Source organism: Saccopteryx leptura, chromosome 8 (genome assembly GCF_036850995.1).
Source record: "Saccopteryx leptura isolate mSacLep1 chromosome 8, mSacLep1_pri_phased_curated, whole genome shotgun sequence".
In the NCBI taxonomy this organism is placed as follows: domain Eukaryota; kingdom Metazoa; phylum Chordata; class Mammalia; order Chiroptera; family Emballonuridae; genus Saccopteryx; species Saccopteryx leptura.
In genome coordinates this window covers 61,803,779-61,827,962 of record NC_089510.1, presented here as the reverse complement: position 1 = coordinate 61,827,962, position 24,184 = coordinate 61,803,779, and the positions used below count along the sequence as shown (strand labels likewise).

Sequence of the window (24,184 nt, the reverse complement as noted above, 5' to 3'; positions counted from 1 at the left end):
ATGATTAGGAAGAATAAACATCATTAAAATGTCTATATTACCCAAAGCAATTTATTAATTCAATGCAATACCGATAAAATACCAATGACTTACTTCAAAGATATAGAACACATATTCCAAAAACTTGTATGGAACCAAAAGAGAACACGAATAGCCTCAGCAATCTTGAAAAGGAAGAATTAAGTGGGAGGTATCACATTTCTGGATATCAAATTATGCTACAAGGCCATTGTACTCAAAACAGCCTGGTACTGGCATTAGAACAGGCATATAGATTAATGGAACAGAACAGAGAACCCAGAAATAAACCCACACTTTTATGGACAACTGATATTTGACAAAGGAGGTAAGAGCATACATTGGAGTAAAGACAGCCTCTTCAACAAATGATGTTGGGAAAATTGGACAGCTACCTGCAAAAAAATAAAACTAGACCACCAACTTATACCACTCACAAAAATAAACTCAAAATGGATAAAACACTTAAATGTAAGCTGTAAAACCATAAGCATTTTAGAAGAAAACATAGGCAGTAAGCTCTGTGACATCTCTCGCAGCAATATATTTGCCAATTTATCTCCACTGGCAAGTGAAGTAAAAGAATAAACAAATGGGACTATATCAAACTAAAAAGCTTTTGTACAGCTAAAGACAATAAGAACAGGATAAAAAGACAAACTACACAATCGGAGAATATATTTGACAGTACGTCTGATAAGGGGTTAATAACCAAAATTTATAAAGAACTTGTAAAACTCAATACCAGGAAGACAAACAATGCAATAAAAAAATGGGCGAAATAAATGAATAGACACTTCTCCAAAGAGGACATACAGATGGCCAGTAGGCATATAAAAAAATGCTCAACATCACTAATCATTAGAGAAATGCAAATTAAAACCACAATGAGATATCACCTCACACCAGTCAGAATGGCGCTCATCAACAAAACAACACAGAATAAGTGCTGGCGAGGATGTGGAGAAAAGGGAACTCTCCTGTACTGCTGGTGGGAATGCAGACTGGTGCAGCCACTGTGCAAAGCAGTATGGACATTTCTCAAAAAATTAAAAGTGGAACTGCCTTTTGACCCAGTTATACCACTTTTAGGAATATATATACCCCAAGAACACCATAGCACTGTTTGAAAGGGAGAATTGCACCCCCATGTTTACGGCAGCATTGTTCACAATAGCAAAGATCTGGAAACAACCCAAGTGTCCATCAGTGGACGAGTGGATTAAAAAGCTTTGGTACATATATACTATGGAATACTACTCAGCCATAAGAAATGATGACATCGAATCATTTACAACAACATGGATTGACCTTGATAACATTATACTGAGCGAAATAATTAAATCAGAAAAAACTAAGAACTATATAATTCCATACATAGGTGGGGCATAAAAATGAGACTCAGAGACATGGACAAGAGTGTGGGGGTCATGGGGTGAGGGGAGGAGAGGGAGGGTATTGGGGAAGGGGAAGGGCACTAAGAAAACCAGTTAGAAGGTGACGGAAGACAATTGGACTTTGGGTGATGGGAATTCAGCATAAGCAAATGTCAAAATAACCTAGAGATGTTTTCTATGAACATATGCATCCTGATTTATCAATGTCACCCCATTAAAATTAATTAAAAAAAAAGAAAAAAGTGTAAAGTTGGGATTTTGTGGGGCCCTTCAGAAGTTGGGGTTGAGGGAGCATGCCCGGTGCACCCACCATTAAATCCACCTCTGGTTACATGAGACATTGATTATGCGCCTTCCTAAGAGCGCCAGGTGGGAACATGCTTTCTAAACTAGATCTTGGGAATGGAATGTGAAATCACTCATCCTCCTTTCCTAAAGGGGTGGCCAATGGTTATGAAGTCCTTAAAATATAACTAAATGAAAAACAACTCTCACACATTATCTCCCCCCCCCCCTAGACATCAGATCACTCTCCAGAGTGGAGCCTGGGAGCAGCTTTGACAACACGAGTATGTCTGTTGCAAAGTCATCACAGGCATGCCTTTCTTTTAAACAAAAAAAAAATTTTTTGTTTAAACTAGTCAAAACAAACACTAGTCCTGATCACTTTTCTGATAATACACAATTACTCAAAATCAACTAGTATTAAAAGGGGAAAGGGGCCATGCCTATGGAGCTTGTTTCACACCATGCAAATGGGTAGGTACAGGGCATTTGTCATTATTGCAAACACAAATTTTAATATTTAAGCCTTAATTTGATTTGAACATTGCTTTTAGTATGATGCTGACACCAGCTATGCAGACAGGGTTTTGGAGAGATGTTCACAGTAGCACACACCCGAGCCTCGTCTTTGCTTTGGGAGGCTCCAGGGCAGCTAACGTTGCTTTGTCAAATACATTCTTCAGACTTTTCTGTGTGAGTGTAGAACACACTCCCCCCATACGACAGCCTTCAGATCATGGGCCAGCTTTTCAGGAGTCTCTGGAAGGACAGGCTTCTGTTTGCTCTTGGCAAGTTTTCTCAACAGTAGAGGGTTCATCTCTGAGATCAGTTTGGGTCCCAACAAGCAAGAAAGGAGTCTTTGGACAGCAGTGAGTTACCTCAGGCACTCACTTTTCTTTCACATTTTCAGGTGAGGATGGAGAGACCACTGAAAAACAGACTAGAAACACATCCAAATATGGATACTCCAGCAGTAGTAAACTGTCATAATCCTCTTGTCCTGCAGTGTCAAAAAGTTGGAGTATATGGCCCACCACCAGTCAGAACTGTGACTGCATAGTTGTCAGAAACAGGAGGTACATACTCAGATGGAAATGTGTTTGTTGGTAAGACATCAGGAGCCATCCATGTTTTACCAATGGCACCATCGCCCACAACAACACACTATTATCTGCATTGCTGAAACAGTTTTCTATCCACTTTAAATATTTCAAATCCGATGATGACCTCAGCCTCTCTCCTGGGGTGTTCAGTGAGGTTCTTTTTGATGCTGCCAGAAAAATCCCATGTGTTCTCCTTGGCCCGGGCTGAATGATGTGTCTTCTCCTGGTCCAATCACTGTGGTTAGGGGAATGGATCTTCTGTTTGGCCCATTTGGATCACGTGCCCAATTCTATAGCTGGTGTAGTCAACAATCTTTGAATCTCTGGGACTGAGAATGAAGAGGAGGAGAGTTTCGCAAGGAGAGACTTTGCAGAGAAAAATTTTGAAAAGTAGCTAAGGCCAATGTGTTAAGAATATCTGTACAAAGTGTTTAAACTTTCCTCAGTGAAGACTTGTTCTCTGTATCATTATCTGTAGTTTAGTAATCAGTCACTTAGGCATTATCACTATTATCTTTAGAACAACAGGCTATTTTGTAGCATTACCAGGGATTTGGATGAGATTAGGGTGCCCATGCTATCATCAAGGTGAACAGATACATAGAGAGGATTTCAAAGATGGCCACAAAAACAAAAGCAGTAAAGTGATTGCAAGAAGAAAATGCTGCAGAATATGGCCACTTTGGAGCCTGTTTTTGTGAATATTTAATAAAGGGCTCCCGGCACACAGAGCAGTCATGCTTTCATTAGAAGTGATGTGGAGACTGTTAACAAGCAGTCCAGGTGGCCCGAAGGCACTACAGGGCAGAAAGAGCTCAGAGTATATTAGATTCCAGAATGATGCTTCCTTCCCATAATACACAGTAAAAGTCAAATACAGGATTCCCTAATATCTAAAGCAGATATGCAGAAGTGGGCAGAGAGAAACCAGATTTTGAATGGGAACATTTGAGTCCTGAACCCAAATCTGCCAAGAATTTGTCATTGTCCTAGGCAAGAGCCTTTCCCTGTCCTGACTTTCATTTTCTTCTTTAAAGTAAAGAATTTAAAGATGATTGTAACAAAGGTCATTTCCTGCCCAGTTACTCTATCCTCTCAGAACTTCTATGTTTTACTTCTTTTTTAAATTTAAAATTGTAATATAAGAAATACACTTGCATGATTCAACATGCAAAACAATATCAAAAAAGCACTGTAAAATTTTCATTCCTGCCCCCGCTCACTTCTACTGTGTTTTTACTGATCTTTAGTTTATTGATTTCTCTTATGTCTTTTCAGTTTCTATATAAAAATTCAAGTAGATATAATATATATTTGTCCTTCTCAATTTCTTTCTTTTCTTTTCTTTTTGTGATAGAGACACAGAGAGAGACAGAGAGGAACAGATAGAGACAGACAGGAAGGAAGGAGAGAGATGGGAAGCATCAATTCTTTCTTGCAGCTCCTTAGTTGTTCATTGATTGCTTTCTCATATGTGCCTTGACCAGAAGGCTATAGCAGGGCAAGTGACCTTTTGCTCAAGCCAGCGAACTTGGGCTCAAGCCAGCCACCTTGGGGTTTCAAACTTGGGTCCTCTGCGTCTCAGTCCAACACTCTATCAACTGTGCTACCACCTGGTCAGGCTGTCCTCTCAATTTCTCACACAGAAGTTAGTGTATGTCTTTTTTGCCACTGAATATAGAGTGGAATTCTTCATCACTAGATAAATTATTTCTTCATTTTTTATTAAGCCACAAATATTCCATTATTTGCAAAAATTTTCTCTTAGAAATAATGCTATGCATACAGCTACAATATACTCATAACATAAATACCAGACGTGCAACTATTAGGTCAAAGGGTAAATGCTTTTGTCATTTATGTTTTTCATGATGACTTTCTCTAGGGATCATACAAATTTATACTCCACCTGAATAGTGTAGGAAGGCCAATTTTTTTACAGTCTCATCAACAGAGTGTTTTCAAACACACATTTTTCTAATCTAAAAGATTAAAATGCTGTTTTGACATAGTTCTAGTTTTATTTTCTTGTGAAGATGAAGTGTTTAACAGATTGACCTTTGTCACATCACAATGAGGATCTCTGTTGACTTGCTTCCCAGTGAAACTGTGAAAATGATTAAAAGCAACCATTTAAAGCCTCTGGAAATGGTCCTAAAGGCTAACAGCAAATTTAAAAAAAACCTATTGAAGAAAAGTAACAAACATTTGGTAAGAAAGGCCAGACTCTGTGATAATTGAACTCCTTCTCTACAGGGAATTTCCTGCAGATCAGGGCAATGTAATATTCACTTCAAACTGCCACAGCCAAACCACAGGGCTCCTCTCCCCACAGATCCCAATAAGTAGGCTTTATTCCTGAAAGGAGCAGGACTGCAGTAGTTCTCATTCTGTACCTGAAGCCAAGTCCTAGGCAAGTCTGATGGAGAGGTGAGGGTTCTTATTTTCTGGTCTTTAGTTCATTGATTTCTCTTATGTCTTTTCAGTTTCTATATAAAAATTCAAGTAGATATAATATATATTTGTCCTTCTCTCAATTTCTTTTTCTTTTCTTTTCTTTTTTTTGTGATAGAGACACAGAGAGAGACAGAGAGGAACAGATAGGGACAGACAGGCAGGAAGGAGAGAGATGAGAAGCATCAATTCTTTCTTGCAGCTCCTTAGTTGTTCACTGATTGCTTTCTCATATGTGCCTTGACCAGAAGGCTATAGCAGGGCAAGTGACCTTTTGCTCAAGCCAGCGAACTTGGGCTCAAGCCAGCCACCTTGGGGTTTCAAACTTGGGTCCTCTGCGTCTCAGTCCAACACTCTATCAACTGTGCTACCACCTGGTCAGGCTGTCCTCTCAATTTCTCACACAGAAGTTAGTGTATGTCTTTTTTGCCACTGAATATAGAGTGGAATTCTTCATCACTAGATAAATTATTTCTTCATTTTTTATTAAGCCACAAATATTCCATTATTTGCAAAAATTTTCTCTTAGAAATAATGCTATGCATACAGCTACAATATACTCATAACATAAATACCAGACGTGCAACTATTAGGTCAAAGGGTAAATGCTTTTGTCATTTATGTTTTTCATGATGACTTTCTCTAGGGATCATACAAATTTATACTCCACCTGAATAGTGTAGGAAGGCCAATTTTTTTACAGTCTCATCAACAGAGTGTTTTCAAACACACATTTTTCTAATCTAAAAGATTAAAATGCTGTTTTGACATAGTTCTAGTTTTATTTTCTTGTGAAGATGAAGTGTTTAACAGATTGACCTTTGTCACATCACAATGAGGATCTCTGTTGACTTGCTTCCCAGTGAAACTGTGAAAATGATTAAAAGCAACCATTTAAAGCCTCTGGAAATGGTCCTAAAGGCTAACAGCAAATTTAAAAAAAACCTATTGAAGAAAAGTAACAAACATTTGGTAAGAAAGGCCAGACTCTGTGATAATTGAACTCCTTCTCTACAGGGAATTTCCTGCAGATCAGGGCAATGTAATATTCACTTCAAACTGCCACAGCCAAACCACAGGGCTCCTCTCCCCACAGATCCCAATAAGTAGGCTTTATTCCTGAAAGGAGCAGGACTGCAGTAGTTCTCATTCTGTACCTGAAGCCAAGTCCTAGGCAAGTCTGATGGAGAGGTGAGGGTTCTTATTTTCTGGTCTTTAGTTCATTGATTTCTCTTATGTCTTTTCAGTTTCTATATAAAAATTCAAGTAGATATAATATATATTTGTCCTTCTCTCAATTTCTTTTTCTTTTCTTTTCTTTTTTTTTGTGATAGAGACACAGAGAGAGACAGAGAGGAACAGATAGGGACAGACAGGCAGGAAGGAGAGAGATGAGAAGCATCAATTCTTTCTTGCAGCTCCTTAGTTGTTCACTGATTGCTTTCTCATATGTGCCTTGACCAGAAGGCTATAGCAGGGCAAGTGACCTTTTGCTCAAGCCAGCGAACTTGGGCTCAAGCCAGCCACCTTGGGGTTTCAAACTTGGGTCCTTTGTGAGAAGAAGGCCCTGTCATGGGTTCAGTGTGCTGAAAATACCAGGACCCTGACTGCCCCTGCCCTGGCCTGTGAAGTGGGGTCACATGCCAGAAGAAGCAAGACAAGGGATAATTTTAGGCTGCTGGCTGTCTCTTCATTCACTCAGGAGCGTTCAGTTCCTATTGTGAGGTTTTTACTCAGACAAAAGCTTGCCATTGTGTTTGCCTCCAGCTCCAGAGCCCTGGCATAGAGATGATACCTAGAAAAAGCAGCAGGTTGTATAATAAGTAGCTTCTAATCAATTTTCAAAGAGCTGAATTCATTTTCAATATAGCATGGAGAAGTTCAAGCGGGCACTCTCAAGAACAGTGGAGATTGTGAAAGGCAATTGTGAGGAGATATATGGATTTAATGAATATGCTATCTAGGCATAGTTTGGAGTAGACCCAGGAAAGAAGACACCTAAGAGGAGTCGTTCTAGGATCAGAACAATTATCAAGCACTGACCTCAGAAACTAGCTCTTCAAAGGAGCAACAATTTGATTGGAATAATTTGTAGAGCAATTTATGTACCATGGTATTGTTGAAAACAACAGAGCAATTAGTGGGCACTCATTAACAAATCAACACATAATAAGTGCTGGCGAGGATGTGAAAAAAAAGGGAGCCCTCCTGCACTGCTGGTGGGAACGCAGACTGGTGCAGCCACTGTGGAAAACAGTATGGAGATTCCTCAAAATATTAAAAATGGAACGGCCTTTTGACCCAGCTATCTCACTTTTAGGAATACACCCCAAGAACACCATAGCACTGATTCAAAAGAAGATATGTACCCCCATGTGTATTGCAGCATTGTTTACAATAGCCAAGATCTGGAAACAGCCCAAGTGTCCATCAGTGGATGAGTAGATTAAAAAGCTGTGGTACAGATATACAATGGAATACTATGAGGCTGTGAAAATTAAGGAAATCTTACCTATTGTGATGGCATAGATGGACCTGGAGATTGTGAAATAAACCAGGTAGAGAAAGAATAATATCATATGATCTCACTTATATGTAGAATCTAATGAACAAGGTGAACTGAGAAATGGAATAGAAGAAGAGGCGGGGTCACAGGAAGCAGAGGGACAGCTGTCAGAGGGAAGGGGAATGAGGGGATGGGATAAGAGAAGGTGAAAAGATTAATGAAATTATATATACATACATATAAATACAGATAACAGGACAGCAAATCCCAGAGAGAAGGGGGGAGGGTGTGGGTGAAGAGGGGGCAAAAGAGGTATAATGGGGGATACATAGGAGGGTGGAGAGTGTGTTATATTGAGTAGGACACTTGAATCCATGTTAACACAATAAACTTAAATTAATAAAAATAAATTAAAAAAAAGAAAAGATACCTCTATGTTCAACTGCTCTTTAACTTAGGTGCCAAGACCACACAACAGGGATAGAATAGTTTTTTTCAGTGAATGGTGCTGAGTCAAATAATTTACACATGCAAAAGAGTGAAGTTGGTATTTACCTCACACAATATACAAAAATTAACTCAAAGTGAATTAAGATGTAAATATGAGATCTAAAACTATAAAACTGTTACAAGAAAACATAGGGAAATATCTCCACATCTTTGGACTTAACAGAGAATTTTTAGCTATGACAATAAAAGCATAAGCAACCAAAAAAGGATATATTGTATTTCATGAAAATTTTAAAAAATTACTTTTGTTTTAAAAATGCTTGAAAGTGAAAAGACAATTCACAGAATGTGGAATTTATTTTCAATTCGTATATCTAATGAGAGACTTGTATCTAGTTTATTATGAAGAACACTTACAACTTAATAACAAATATCAAGTACACAATTAAAATGGGAGAGTGTTCCAAATAGACATTTATTTCAAAATCTATATAAATATATAGTTATTAGTACATTAAAAGATGCTCAACATCATTAGTTATCAGAGAAATGTAAACCAAAGTCACCATAATATATTAGTTCACCTAGATACTTACTAGGATGACTAGAATAAAAAAGATATATAATAATAACTTTTGGCAAAGATGTGGAGAAATTAGAACCTTCACATGCTAGTAGAGGGAATGTGAAATGGTATGGATATTTTGAAAACAGATGTTTAACATAAGGTTATCATTTGACCCAGTATTCTACTTATGGGTATACACCAAAAAGAAACAACAGCACGTAAGTGCAAATGTTCATAACACAGTTGTTCATAATAGCCCAAATGTGGAAACTATTTGGTGTTTGTCAGTAAACAAACAGAAAAACAAATTATGATACAGTCATACAATGAAATATCATTTGGCAATAAAAATGAAGAAAGTATTGCTATGTGCTACAACATAGGTGAATCTTGAACACATTTTGCTAAGTAAAAGAAACTGGTCACAAAAGACTATATATAGTATATCACATTTATCATATTTTATATATTTCCACTTATGTGAAAGTCCAGAATGGCTTAATCTATAGTCAGAAATAGATTAGTGTTTGCTTAGGACTAAGTAGGGAGTTGGCAGATAAGGGTGATAGCTAAAGCACATGATTTGTTTTTGAGATGATGAAAATATTCTAAAATCAACTGTAATGGTGGTTGTACAAATCTGTGAATATGCTAAAAACTATCAAACTGTATGCTTTTAATGGCTGAATTGTGTGGTGTGTGAATTATATCTCAATATAGCTGTTAAAAATGAAAAACTATGAGTAGTTAGCATCTTTTCATATGTTTGAGTACCAATAATATTCCCATTCAATGAACTATTTATTCATACTCATGATGTTTTGTTTTTGTTTTTGATTTTTGCCTTTATTTTTCTTTTCCCATTAATTCTAGAAGCCCCTTTTATACCTGGGAGATTAGTTTTATCTGGATATGAGCTGTTAAGTTTTTCCCTGTCATGCCTTTTGACTTTGCTTATGTTTTCCCCACAGGCAAAAGCCTATAATTTCATGTGGGTGTACTGATCTATTACTGCTTTTATGGCTTCTAGATTAAAGTCATAGAAAATTCTTTCCCACTCCAAGGCAATAAAATAATTTTCCTATGTGTACTTCTGGTTCATTTATAGTTAAGTTATAAACTTTTGCCTTTAAATCTTTAATCTATTCAGTATTTTTCCTATAAAAAATCTGAGATATATAGTAGAAGCTGATCACAACAGAAAAATGGTGGCATGAGGGATACTCCCGGTATCACCCCTTGAGATGTCAACAAATTCAACAACTAAACATAGAGAAAAAAACCTTAGGAGCACCCAAAATTTACACACACCAAAGGTATGATTGGGTGAAAACGTGGCTGAATATATAAGACAGAGGATGGGATATTTCACTTCCTGCAATGATCTGAGGTAAGGACAATTTTGTTTGAAGCCGGGCAAAGAGGAGAGACTGAGCTAGTGAGGAAGGAACTGAGTTAGGGTGGGTGCCCAAACAAAAGAAAAATCACACCAGCTCTTCCTGAAATCATGGACACAGGGCTCGTGCATGGGAGGTGGGATCCACCTAAAATTACCAGCACAGGGTGCCCACGTGGGCAGACACCAACATCTTTGTGCATTCCCAGCTCCACAATCAGTGGTGCTGTGATAGCAGCTCCACCTAGCATCACCAGCACAGGGCATGCTCGCTGGCCAAAGTGCTTAGCCTGAAATTAACAACATTGGACACCTGTGTGAGCACCAGTATTTTTGGGCACTCCTGGCTCCACGATCCCCAGCATGGGGTGCACACAGGGACTGGAGGGCTTAACCCGAGATTATCAACGCTAGGCACATGCATGGGCACCAGCATCTTTGGGCATTCCCTGCTCTATGATCTCCATCACTGGGCATGTGCACAGTCCAAGACCCTTGGCCTGAGATTGCCCACACTGGGTGCTTTAATGGTGGCTGCAACTGTCTGTGTACATTGCAGGAGTTGTGGGAGCTGGACACACACATGGCCTGTCATAGGCAAAGCCCATGGAGATTAAAACTGTGGCACGCTGAGACATGATGGATATGCTCGCTGTCCCATAGAATTTTGCCTTTGTGTAACAAAAGAGCACTTGGTCCTTGGTCTGTGCCCTGCCCTGCCTACTCTTGATGGCAGCTCTGGTTGCCACTCCCTTGTCCAAAATTGTAATTTGAGAGGCCCTGGAGGGGGGACCTGGCTGTGCATAGATTCCCTTGCTGCGAGGACAGTGGCTGAGGCAGACCCCACAGCTAAGTCTCCTGGCTGCTAGCTGCATTGGGAGGGACATGTGGAGAAGCACCTGGAAAACTGAGACTACCATTGCTAGAGCCATATAGTTGCAAAGTCCTAACAAACCCCAGTGGCCAATGGGACTAAGGCCCAGCCTGCATCATTGCCACAGTGACAAACCAGCAGATCTCTGCCCAAGAACCCCACAGGGGCAAAAGTCATAAAGAATGAAGAAGCTACCTCTCAAAACCAGAAAAAAATTACATTTTTTAAGGTTTTTTCATTTTCATCATTTTTACTTTTCTTTTTCCTTTTTTATTTTCCTTTTGAACTGTGTTATCCATAGTTGTTACATTTTTCATTCTTGTTTTTTTTTTGAAGGTTTCATTTCAGAAACCTTTTCTTCTGTTTTCTTTCTCTTTGTTTTGTATTTTCATTTTGTTCTTTATTTCTCCCTATTCTCCCTTATTATTTATTCTCCTTTATCTTTTTATTCTTTTTTTTTTTATTTATTCTCATCCAATCATCATTTATCATCAGATTATTATATTTTAGAATCATATTTTTTTCTGGCATTTTGCTTGTTTTTTACTTCATTTATTCTCTTTTTTGTCATCTCTTCTCAGTTCCTGTTCCTTGTTCTCTGTAGTTTATGTTCCACTTATAATTATGGAATTTTCATTTTTTTAACTTTTATTTTATTTTAATTATCTATTATTAGTGTTATTAACAATACCACTTTCAAATGCCATTAAGGAAAAAGAAATCAAATACCATGGCTACAAAATACAGACTTAGCTTGTATAGATGATGAAAAATCTCTAGAAAAATATTTCAATTACATGAAAACCTTGGAGTTAAATGACAGGGAATTCAAAATTGAAGTGCTAAAAATACTCAGTGAAATACAAGAAAGCTCTAAAAGACTTTAGTGAGCTCAAAAAAACAATTTAATGAATAAAAAGAATACTTCATCAAGGAAATTGAAACTATAAAAAGGAACCAAACAGAGATGAAAAACTCAATACATGAACTGAAAAACGAGATCACAAGCTTAGCTAATATAACAGGCCCGATAGAAGAAAAAATTAGTGACATAGAAGATAGGCAACTAGAGATACTACAGAGAGAAGAGGAGAGAGACTCACAAATTTAAAAAAAAATGAGACCTGTGGTGGCACAGTGGATAAAGCGTCGACCTGGAAATGCTGAGGTCGCCGGTTCGAAACTCTGGGCTTGCCTAGTCAAGGCACATATGGGAGTTGATGCTTCCAGCTCCTCCCCCCTTCTCTCTCTCTGCCTCTCCTCTCTAAAGAAATGAATAAATAAAAAAAATTTTAAAAATGTATAAAAAAATATTAAAGTTTTAAAAAAAACAAGAAAAAAATGAGAAAGTCTTACAAGAACTGTCTGACTCCATCAGAAAAAAAATATAAGAATAATGGGTATATCATAAGGAGAAGAGAGAGAAAAAGGAATGGAGAACATATTCAAACAAATAATTGAGAATTTCCCAAGCCTGTGGAAAGAATTATAGCCTCAAATCCAAGAAGCAAACAGAACACCGAGTTACCTTAACCCAAACAGATCTACTTCAAGGCATATTGTTATGAAATTATCACAAATCGATGACAAAGAAAAAATCCTCAAGGCATCCAGGGAAAAGAGGACTATAACATATAAAGGAAGTCCTATTAGGTTATTTCTCAGGAGAAACTCTGCAAGCTAGAAGAGAGTGTACCCCAATATTTAAAGTACTGAAAGAGAGGAACTTCCAACCAAGAATACTATATCCATCAAAGCTGTCTTTCAGTTATGAAAGGGAAATAAAAATATTCACAGATATAGAGAAGATGAGGGAATTTATTATGAAAAAACTCCCACTTCAGAAATACTAAAGGGGGTTATCTGACCAGATACAGAGAACAAAACAAAACAAAATCACAATTAAAGCTCCAACAAGATAACAATAAAAACAAGAATAATCTGTGACAACAAAAACAAAAAAAGGGGAGAAGACAAAAATTAGCAGTAACATAGGAGGAGGGAATGCAGAAACACTCATGAGATAATGGACTACAATGAATATGATATATATTCTTTTAATTACCTAACAGTAACCACCTCTGAAAATACAACTACTGAAACACATGGCTTAAAAAAAGGAGAAACAGAGGAAAGAAGTATGGAACACAACCAAACAATAACAAATGACAGAAAAACAAAAGGGAAGAACCAAACAAGAAATACAGCTATTAGAAAGCATTATATAGAATGACAATAGGAAATCCTCAAGTGTCAATAATTACATTAAATGTAAATGGATTGAACTCACCAATAAAAAGACACAGAGTAGCAGAGTGGATTAAAAAAAATTCCAACTGTATGTTACATTCAAGAAACATATCTAAGCTACAAGGATAAAAACAGACTCAAAGTGAAAGGCTGGAAAATGATTTTCCAAGCAAATACTATCCAAAGAAAAGCAGGTGTAATCATAATCATATCTAGCAATGCTGACTACAAGACAACAAAGATAATCAGAGACAAAGATGGTTATTTCATAATGATTAAAGGGACATTGAATCAAGAAGATATAACACTTCTTAATATATATGCACCAAACCAAGGAGCACGAAGTACATATGATGTCTACTAATTGATCTAAAAATAAAAACTGACAAAAATACAATCATACTTGGAGACCTCAATACACCACTGACAGCTCCAGATTGTTCATCTAAACAGAAAATTAATGAAGAAATATAAGCCTTAAATGAAACACTAGTACAATTGGACGTGATAGATATCTACAGGACATTTCATCCCCAAACATCAGAGTATACATTTTTCTCCAGTGTACATGATACATTCTCAAGAATTGACCATATGTTGGGACACAAAACTAACATCAACAAATTCTGAAAGAATGAAATTATACCAAGCCTATTCTCTGACCATAAAGTTTTGAAACTAGAATTCAACTTCAAAAAAGAGGTAAACAAACCCACAAAAATGTGGAAATTGAACAACACATTTCTGAAAAATGACTGGGTCAAAGAAGAAATAAAAGCAGAAATCAAAAGATATATACAGACCAACAAAAATGACAACACGAAATATCAGAATCTCTGGGATGCAGTGAAAGCAGTAACAAGAGGGAAGTTCATATCATTACAGGCTTATATGAACAAACAAGAGAGAGCCCAAGTAAACAACTTAACATCACATCTTAAGGAACTAAAAAAAAGAAGAACAAAGGCAACCTAAAACCAGCAAAAGAAAGGAAATAATAAAAATTAGAACAGAAATAAATGAAATAGAGAACAGGAAAACTAGAGAAAGCATCAATAAAACAAGGAGCTGTTTCTTAGAAAAGATCAACAAAATTGACAAACCCTTTGCAAGATTCACTAAGGAAAAAGAGAAAGAACTCATATAAACAAAACCCAAAATATCATAGATATACAAAAGATTATTGTATAATACTATGAAAAACTTTATGCCACCAAATTTAACAATCTAGAAGAAATGGATTAATTCCTAGAACAATATAATCTTCCTAGACTAAATCATGAAGAAATAGAAAACCTAACACACCCATAAGCCAGGAGGAAATAAAAACATCTATCAAAAACCTTCCAAAAATTAAAAGTCCAGGGCCAGACTGCTATACTAGTAAATTCTATCAAACATTCAAAAAAGATTTGGTTCCCATCCTTCTCAAAGTCTTCCAAAACATTGACGAAGAAGCAATACTTTGAAACATATTTTGTGAGGCCAACATAACCCTCATACAAAAACCTGGCAAGGATAACATAAAAAAAGAAAACTACAGACCAATATCTCTAACGAATACAGATGCAAAAATTTTAAACAAAATACTAGCAAATCAAATACAACAACACATTAAAAATTTATTATGATCAAGTGGGATTCATCCCAGAATCACAAGAATGGTTCAACATACATAAAACAATTAATGTAATAAGCCATATCAACAAAACAAAGAACAAAAGCCATATGATCTTATCAATAGATGCAAAAAAGGCATTCAATAAAGTACAACATCATTTCATGTTTAAAATGGGGTAAAACTCAACAAAAGGGGTATAGAAATAAAGTATCTCAACATAATAAAAGCCATTTATGACAAACCATCAGCTAACATCATGTTAAATGGCAAAACACTGAAAATTTTTCCTCTAAAATCAGGAACAAGACAAGGTTGGCCATAGAGAACATTTTATAAATTTGACTCCAAAAGCAAGGGAAATAAATGCAAAGATAAATGAATGGGACTACATCAGACTAAAAAGCTTTTGCACAGCAAAAACAAACAAACAAAAACAAAAAAACAACAACTGACAACAAAACAAATAGCCAACTAAATGGGAGATGAAATTTTGGAACAACAGCTCAGATAAGGGGCTAATATCCAAAATATATAAAGAACTCACAAAACTCAACAACAAACAAGCAAACAACCCAATAAAAAAATGGGAATAGGACATAAACAGGCACTTCTCCCAAGAAGAAATACAAATGGCCAACAGATGTATGAAAAAATGCTCATCCTCACTAGCTATTAGAGAAATGCAAATCAAAACTACAATGAAAAAAAAACAAACTACAATGAGATACTACCTCACCCCTGTTAAATTAGCTATTATCAACAAGACAGGTAATAACAAGTGTTAGAGAGGCTGTGGAAAGAAAGGAACTCTCATTCATTCACTGTTGGTGGGAATGTAAAGTAGTGCAACCATTATGAAAGAAAGTATGGTGGTTCCTCAAAAAAATAGAACTATCATATGACCCAGTAATCAATCCCTCTACTGGGTATATAGCCCTAAAACTCAAAAACATGGGTACGTAAAGACACATGCACCCCCATGTTCATCGCAGCATTGTTCGTGGTGGCCAAGACATGGAAACAGCTGAAATGCTCTTCAATAAAGGATTGGATAAAGAAGATGTGGTATATATATATATATATATATATATACACAATAAAATACTACTCAGCCATAAGAAATGATGACATAGGATTATTTACAACAACGTGGATGGACCTTGATAACATTATAATAAGTGAAATAAGTAAATCAGAAAAAACTAAGAACTTTATGATTTCATACATAAGTGGGACATAACATTGAGAGTCATGGACATAAATAAGAGTGCAGTGGTTACCAAGGGGAGGAGAAGGGAGGAGAGAAGGGGATGGTGGAAAAGGAGGGGCATAAAGAAATCCAAATGAAGGGTGAAGGAGGATGATTTGATTTTGGGTGATGGTTATACAACCTAATTGAATGTCAAAATGATCTGGAGATGTTTTCTCTAAATCTATGTACTCTTGACCAATATCACCCCATTAAAATTAATGTCTAAATAATACTATAAAAAAAGTTCTCATCACAAGAAAAAGAATTGCAACTATATTACATGATTGATGATAAACTTATTGTGGTGATTTTTTGTAAATATGTATGTTGGAATCCATGGGAGTCCGAAAAGACTAGAGTAACAGGCTTTATTGAAAGGAAGAAAGCAACCCTGCTGGGCACTTCTCTGAGGAGAAGGGCACTGGTACAAACAATAAGGCAAATTTTATAGGGTTTGGGAGAGCCTGAGGAGATACTGAGTCAGAAGTTCTGGTATGTTTCCTTTTATGGTTTTATGGTTTTGGCTTTCTGGAACACTCCTTCTTGAGGTGGTTGACCAGCTTCCTGGAACTCTTCTGCCTCAGGGGCGATTGTCCAGTAAGTAAGGGTAAGGTCAGGCAGCCAGGCATAACAACCAAAGGGCTGTTGGAAGTTCTGGTAAATTCATATATCTATCATTTCTCAACTCTGTGGTATGTTAAAAAGGAAAAGAGGTGGGGGGGAAGGACATGGGGTTCAGGAAGGAGGTTTGTCTAGGGCCGGCTATCTTCTGGAGCTACTTTCTGCTGTTATCCCTATTGGGGGCCTCCTTCATGAACCCCTCCCTGGGTAATTTTATAGGGTTCCAGATTTTTCTCTTTTGTGAGGGCAGGTTTCAGAGTTGGTGTGTAGGGTTAGGTAGATTTTTCCAGTTTTTTGATTGGCAAAGAGTTGTCAGCATAGAGGGGAGGAAGAGAGAAAGCATGCCGTTCTGTAAGAAACTAGTGAACAAATGTAAGAGGTGGGGTCCAAAAGTTAGAAAAATAAATAGGAGGGTGAGTGGACCAATGAAAGGCAGTAGTCAAGACACCCAGTTTGTGTGAAACCACGAATTCCATGACTCGGTTTGTTTTTTTTACGAATTCACTGGCCTTGAGAGAGAGAGAGAGAGAGAGAGAGAGAGAGAAAGAGAATAAGACAGGGCAGTGGCAGTCCCCCTGCCCCTAGACCTATTTTTATATAAATTTTTAAAGCAACAAGGAGAGGAATTATCTGTATAGCTCGTTTGGTCCTTAGATTGACAGGTAGTGTACTAGGAACTAGAGAAGGCTCATGGGGTGGGATTAGGTTAATATTTGGAGTGAGATAGATTAGGATACAGGTTTCTGTCCAATTAGTAGGAAGACATATATAGGTGTTGGTCTCACACAAGTAGAAAGCCCCTGATTGGGTGAGGCAGCTTGAGAGGTGAATAGAGAATAGGAGGACAAAAGGTTGGTTTTGTTTCTCTATTTCTGAGCTCCAGGTGGTCAGGGTGGAGGAAAGAGTCACCCCAATAAGTGGGGAGAGTAGAGGATTGTAAGCTAGGGTGGACTAATTGAACATTCTTCGAAAACCAGTTTTCTGACTGTTCAAAAATTTTTTTCTCTGTACAAACTGCCTACAACCTGTACAAACCTTCAGCTTTCATGCACTTTCTTATCCAGAAATAACTGACCTTCATAACAGCTTGCTTTTTCCTTTTTCTTTCAAAAGTATTTCCATACCTTATACTTCTATTATCAGAACCATACAATTCCTTTTTAGTCAGAACTCTTGATTTAAAAATCTTTAACCTTTAGTGATAATTAAGTTGACTTTTGTTTTACCCTAGTTTCCCTTTTCCCAAAGTCTGATTAAAAGAGTCCTTAGTTTCTTCATATATTTGCCATAAATCATTCTTGAGGTTTTGGACAGTGAAGTGAGTGGTATTTGAGGGTTGTGTGACAGTAACTTGTAGAGCTTAGGGACTACTGGATGGAAGGGAACTACCACCTCATTGATTAGGTGTAAGGCTTGTATGAGGTGATAAGCCCCTGAAGATTTTTGAACAGGAAGGATGGGGGTATTGCAGGGAGAGTCCATGGGGATGAGTAAGCCTTGATTTAAGAGGTGGGTAATTATTGGTTTAAAGTCTTAGAAACAGACACCATTACACATTAAACAAAAAGAAATTTAAATGAGCGCACTTTACTTGTTTCAATTCAAATTATACTAGATATATTTTCTGACAAACAAAGAGACAAAACAGATTATCCACTCATACAGTTCAATAGACAACTCTGCTTTTTTAAAGCTGTTCAAGATGGCAGAGAGTTGTCAGCATAGAGGGGAGGAAGAGAGAAAGCAGACGGGTGGACAGTGTGAACAGCTGGATGGAAAGAAGGAGGGTCAGAATCTGCAGGAGGAGGGGGAGGAGATTAAATTGCTGGTGGTGACACCACGTGGTCGGAGGAGTCAAAATATTTAGAGCTCAGAGGAGAGGGGAGAGTACAAGGGGGAGAAAGGCATAGTTGTAGCCAAAGCCAGTGGGCTGGGAGGAATGGATCAAAGAAGAAAGAGACAGAACTTCCCATCTGTAAGGAGGGAGAAGGGGTTTAAGAAGACAGTGGAGAAGGCCCCTGGCCAGCAGGGGAGGAGAAAGAGAGAGAGAAAATGGTATTTGCAGGTGAATAAGAAAGTGGATTCAGCAAAGAGAGGGGTGGGGGCTTTCTGGAAGGAAGAGACTCAAGTAAAAGAGATTTGCAGAGGGACCAGAGAGGGGTGCCAAGAGAGGGGTGTGCCCGGGGGTCAGGCAGGAGGGGGAGAAAGTTGGGAGTCTGTGGAGAAGGAAAGATTAGGAGCGGAGGTTTTTAGGTGAGGTTTCTTTGGCCAAAAAATGGCCTGTGTGTAGAACAAGCGGCACAGAAATTAAGGACAGGAGTGAAGGTAAAAGGAAGCCTGCACATAAAGAATTTCTGAAGCTTTCCCAGTCCGGTGGCAAAAATTATCTAGATCTCTCAGTATGTTGAAGTCAAAGGTCCCATTTTCAGGCCAATGGGAGTCATTGTCGAGCCTATGTTGAGGCCAGGCTGTGTTGCAAAGGAAAATGAGTTTCTTTGGCTTGAGGTCAGAGATACCTAATTTAGTAAGATTTTTTAGAAGACAGCCCAATGGGGTTTGGTCAGACGGCTTTGACTTTGAAGAGCCCATTATGGAGATTAGTGATCTAGAGAGGGCTTCCTCGCCTTTAATCATAATCTCAAAGGAGAAAGCTCTCCTGGGGATGTGGAGTCATCCTACCTAGGGGTCGTCACCACCTAAGAAGGAGCTCTGAGAGAATGTGGAGGGATTTGGCTAAGCGTTTAGTCTTTTGGAATGTGCTGTCTCTGAGACAGAAATTGTCAAACCCCTCAGAATGTGAGGCTGACCAGAGAAAGCTGTCCAACAATGGATTAGGGATTTATGGGGTGAATTAGAGGCAGCCGGGAGAGGGAAGGGAGAAACTCCTTACCTTTCTGGTCCGGCAGGGGTTCAGGACAGGGACAGATTGCCGGCCAATTACCTACAATTACACGTCCAAACAGAGTCAGGGAGTAAGCCCGAGACAAGCTGCCCCTGTCCATTGCTTCCCTGGTTGTAAGTTTGGATGGCAAAGAGGGATCATCCAGGCAGTTAGTACCCTGTCCCTGGTTTCGGCACCAAATATTGGAATCCATGGGAGTCCAAAAAGACCAGAGTAACAGGCTTTATTGAAATGAAGAAGGGAACCCTGCCGGGAACTTCTCCAGGGAGAAGGGCACCAGTACAGACTATAAGGCGAATTTTATAGGGTTTGGGAGAGCCTGAGGAGATACTGAGTCAGAAGTTCTGGTATGTTCCCTTTTATGGTTTTATGGTTTTGGCTTTCTGGAACGCTCCTTCTTGAGGTGGTTGACCAGCTTCCTGGAACTCTTCTGCCTTAGAAGCAACTGTCCAGTAAGTAAGGGTGAGGTCAGGCAGCCAGGCATAACAACCAAAGGGCAGTTGGAAGTTCTGGTAAATTAATATATCTATCAGTGTACAAATATCTTATTATTTTTGAAAACTCATAATATTATATGTCAATTATATTTTAATAAAATTACAGAAACAAAAAGAGAAGAAAAGAAAAACAAATCTGAAGTATAAATCCAGCAGTTTTTTTTTTTTTAGTCAACCATCTAGTGGTACCAGAACCCCTTATTATAAATCTCATCTTTTCTCCACAGATTTAAAATGTTATTTTCTTTATATAATAAACTTTGCAATGTATTGTAGTTGGCTTTATTTCTTGACCTTCTATTTTATGCCCATTTGTCTGTCTCTTCATGCATCAGTATAGAAGTTGTGTGTGTGTGTGTGTGTGTGTATTAATATCTGTCAACAGAAACACCCTTTTACTTTCTTTTAAAGGTGTCTTTCTGGCTGGTCTTGCTTGTTTATTTTTATTAATGAACTTGGGTAAAAAAGGTGAAGGGATTAAGCAAAGAATAAAAAGCCCATAGCTCAGATATAGACATCTATGAGATGATTAAGGGAGGGAAAGGGGGTTGGGGGAAAGTGTAAGAGGGTAAAGAAGGAATACAGAGTGATGGAAGGAGACTTGACCTGGGGTGGGGAATAGGCAGTGCAGTGTATAGATGATATATTATGGAATGGTACGCTTGAAACATTCGTAATTTTATTAATCAATGTCACCCTAATAAATTCAATTAAAAATAAATAAAATAAAATTAGCTTTCTACTTCCAATACACAAACAAAAACACAAACAACAGAAATAAGATTCCATTATCACAAGACAAAAGCAACAGAAGCCTGGTAGTTATTTTTTAACTATCATGTTACATTACAAATAAACAAGGGGAATTGACATCCTTGTTATGTTGATTCTTCCTATTTAAGAAGAGGTGTTTTTTCATTCAGTTCTTTTGAAACTTTCAGTAATGTTCTAAAGTTTTCTTGTATAAAATATGAAACTTCTTAAGTTTTTCCCAAGAATGGTATCTAGTTTATTTATTTTTTTGCTGCTGTTATAAATGTGTTTTTCCTCCATTTAATCCTCTAGCTTATTTTCTAGATACATGGATTCTTTTGATTTATAATTTATAGTTTGTTACTCTACTCAGTTCTCTGACTGTCCTAGATGTTTAGTTAGTTACTTGAGTCAAGAAATATCATATCATTTGCAAGTATTATCTGTGTTGTTGCAAGGTCATCAAGAGGACATGACCACTGGTTGACCTGGGAAATTGGAGGCACTGTAGCCTGCCTCTGCCTTTTGGATGTATGTATGCTCTTTCCACCATTCCCACCCTAGGAGTTGTTTGGAAAACACACTCTTGAGTGAATAGGTGTTTTGAGTACATCTGGATTGAATGTGTGACTGAGCTCAGTTAAGGCCTCTTTATAAACTTTTAAGATTCTAGCCGGTGGGTGCAGAAATCTAATTGTCTTGCAGCCTTCCAAGATTAGCCTTACAAGTAATTTCCCTTGTTTAATACCTGCCATCTACCAATATAGGGTGGTCAGTGTCCTTCTTTGGTTTCACCTTGTTCTCTGTGTGTGGGGACCAGTTTGTGAAACAACATATGTCCTCATTTACAATTTATAAACGTAATTATTTTTCTTCTTTGTGTTGGTTAGTATAATGGTAAGTGAAAATGGGCCTATCAAGAATGTTGGGCCCTAAGGTTAATGAAAATTACTTCCTTGTGTCACACTTAAGCATGACGCTGAATTTTGTGCTGAAATATATCTCCCTCATTTTTATGGTTATCCTATATTATGGTATGTCATATTACATTTTATTATATTAATATCCACCACTTCATTTTTACTTAGTGTTTTTTTTATGAACTGTTCAAATGTTTAACTGAATGTCATCAAATGATATTTCTCCCCAGACCCATCAACATGATATTATGATAATAAAACATCCTTACATTTCTGGAATTAAACCTATTTGATAACAATGTGTTATAATTTTTAATATATGGGTAATTTAAGGAAGCATTTTATTTGTTTTCTTTGCTGTTGTCTGTAATTACTATATTGAAATTAGAAAATTTGTTTGTATTATTTCAACTTTGGAGAATTATTGAGATATTCTATATATTTTATTAGTTTCTTTGACTATAACCTGAGCAGTTAAGGATAAAGTTTAAGGAACATAGTAATACCATTTGCAAGTATGTAGGCACAGAATCTAAATTATATCAATCAGACACCTTTTGATTATATTGTTTAGCTCTTCAATATTGATCTAACTTGGATTAAAAGAAGTAAATTAAAGGTTCTTAATGTAATGTGTTTTGATACAATTCTTCTGTATCATCTACAATTTCTAGTTTATGAAAGCTACTGTAATATATTTTGGTTTGTGGGTATTAATAACTCTATTCAAAGTGATTTTCATACTTTGGCATCACAAATTGTCATTTATGACTAGTTTCCTTGTCTTAGAATTTTTCTAATATATAGATTGTGACCCATGCTTTTTCTGTTTTGCATTTGTTTAATATACCTTTTTCTATCTTTATTTTAAACTTTTCTAAATCACTTTGCATGACTTTGTATGTTCATGAGCTTGCATACTACTTTGGTCTTCAATGTGAAATCTTTATCTTTAAATAGGTGAATAAACTTTACATTTACTGGTAATGCAGATTTATTTGGTTTTAGTTCTGCAATAATTTTATATTGTTTTTAAACCTATTTTTTATACATATTCTAAGTCTTATAAACTCTTTTATGTTTATTCGTAATTTTTCTCATGTTTAAGGTTATTATTTTTCTCCTAATTACATTTATAATATACTACTGTATAATACTTACAGTTCTTTTAGCCTCTACAAAGTATCTATTATAGTTTCTGTTCTCTTTTCCTCTCATCCAATTTCAGTCAAGACTATTCAGTTTCTTAATACCTTTGTATCGTAAAAGGTGATGATTCTGTTGCTTTTTTCAGCACGGAAGATGTTATCATTTGAGTCCTGGTTACTACTGGAGAGACTATCTCCCAGGTTCTTCAACTTCATTCTTCTTTCCCACCTTCCTACTCACAAGTTATAGTAATAATATTTTTTCTACACTATCAGCTCTTATAATTATATTCTATGTTGCCACCTATTTCTAACATCTTTTTAAAATGTCTTGATTTTGCAATTAAATATCTTATATTATCTTTTTTTATTATTAATTTTAATGGGGTGACTGATAAATCAGGGTACACATCTTCAGAGAAAACATCTCCAGGTTATTTTGACATTTGATTATGTTGCATACCCATCACCCAAAGTCAAATTGTCTTCTGTCACCTTCTATCTTGTTTTCTTTCTGCCCCTTCTCTCCCCCCACCATCTCCCACTCCTTGTTCCCCCCACACCCCCATAACCAGCACACTCTTGTCCATGTCTCTGAGTCTCATTTTTATGTCCCATCTATGTATGGAATCATATAGTTCTTAGTTTTTTCTGATTTACTTATTTCACTCAGTATAATGTTATCAAGGTCCATCCATGTTGTTATAAATGATTTGATGTCATCATTTCTTATGGCTGAGTAGTATTCCATTGTATATATGTACCAAAGTTTTTTAATCCACTCATCTACTGATGGATGCTTGGGCTGTTTCCAGATCTTCATTATTGTGAACAGTGCTGCCATAAACATGGGGGTACATTTCTCTTTTTGGAATACTGCTATGGTGTTCTTAGGGTATATTCCTAAAAGTGGAATAGCTGGATCAAAATGCAGTTTGATTTTTAATTTTTTGAGGAATCTTCATACTGTTTTCCACAGTGGTTGGACCAGTCTGCATTCCCACCAGCAGTGCAGGAGGGTTCCCTTTTCTTCACATCCTTGCCAGCACTTATTCTGTGTTGTTTTATTGATGAGCACAATTCTGACTGGTGTGAGGTGATATCTCATTGTGGTTTTAATTTGCATTTCTCTAATGACTAGTGATGTTGAACATTTTTTCATATGCCTA

At 37.1% G+C, this 24,184-nt stretch overlaps 1 pseudogene; it reads right to left on the bottom strand.

The window, feature by feature from the left end:
* Positions 1-2,299: 2,299 nt before the first annotated feature.
* LOC136379532 (cell division control protein 42 homolog) lies at positions 2,300-23,231 on the bottom strand (annotated as a pseudogene).
* Positions 23,232-24,184: the final 953 nt, after the last annotated feature.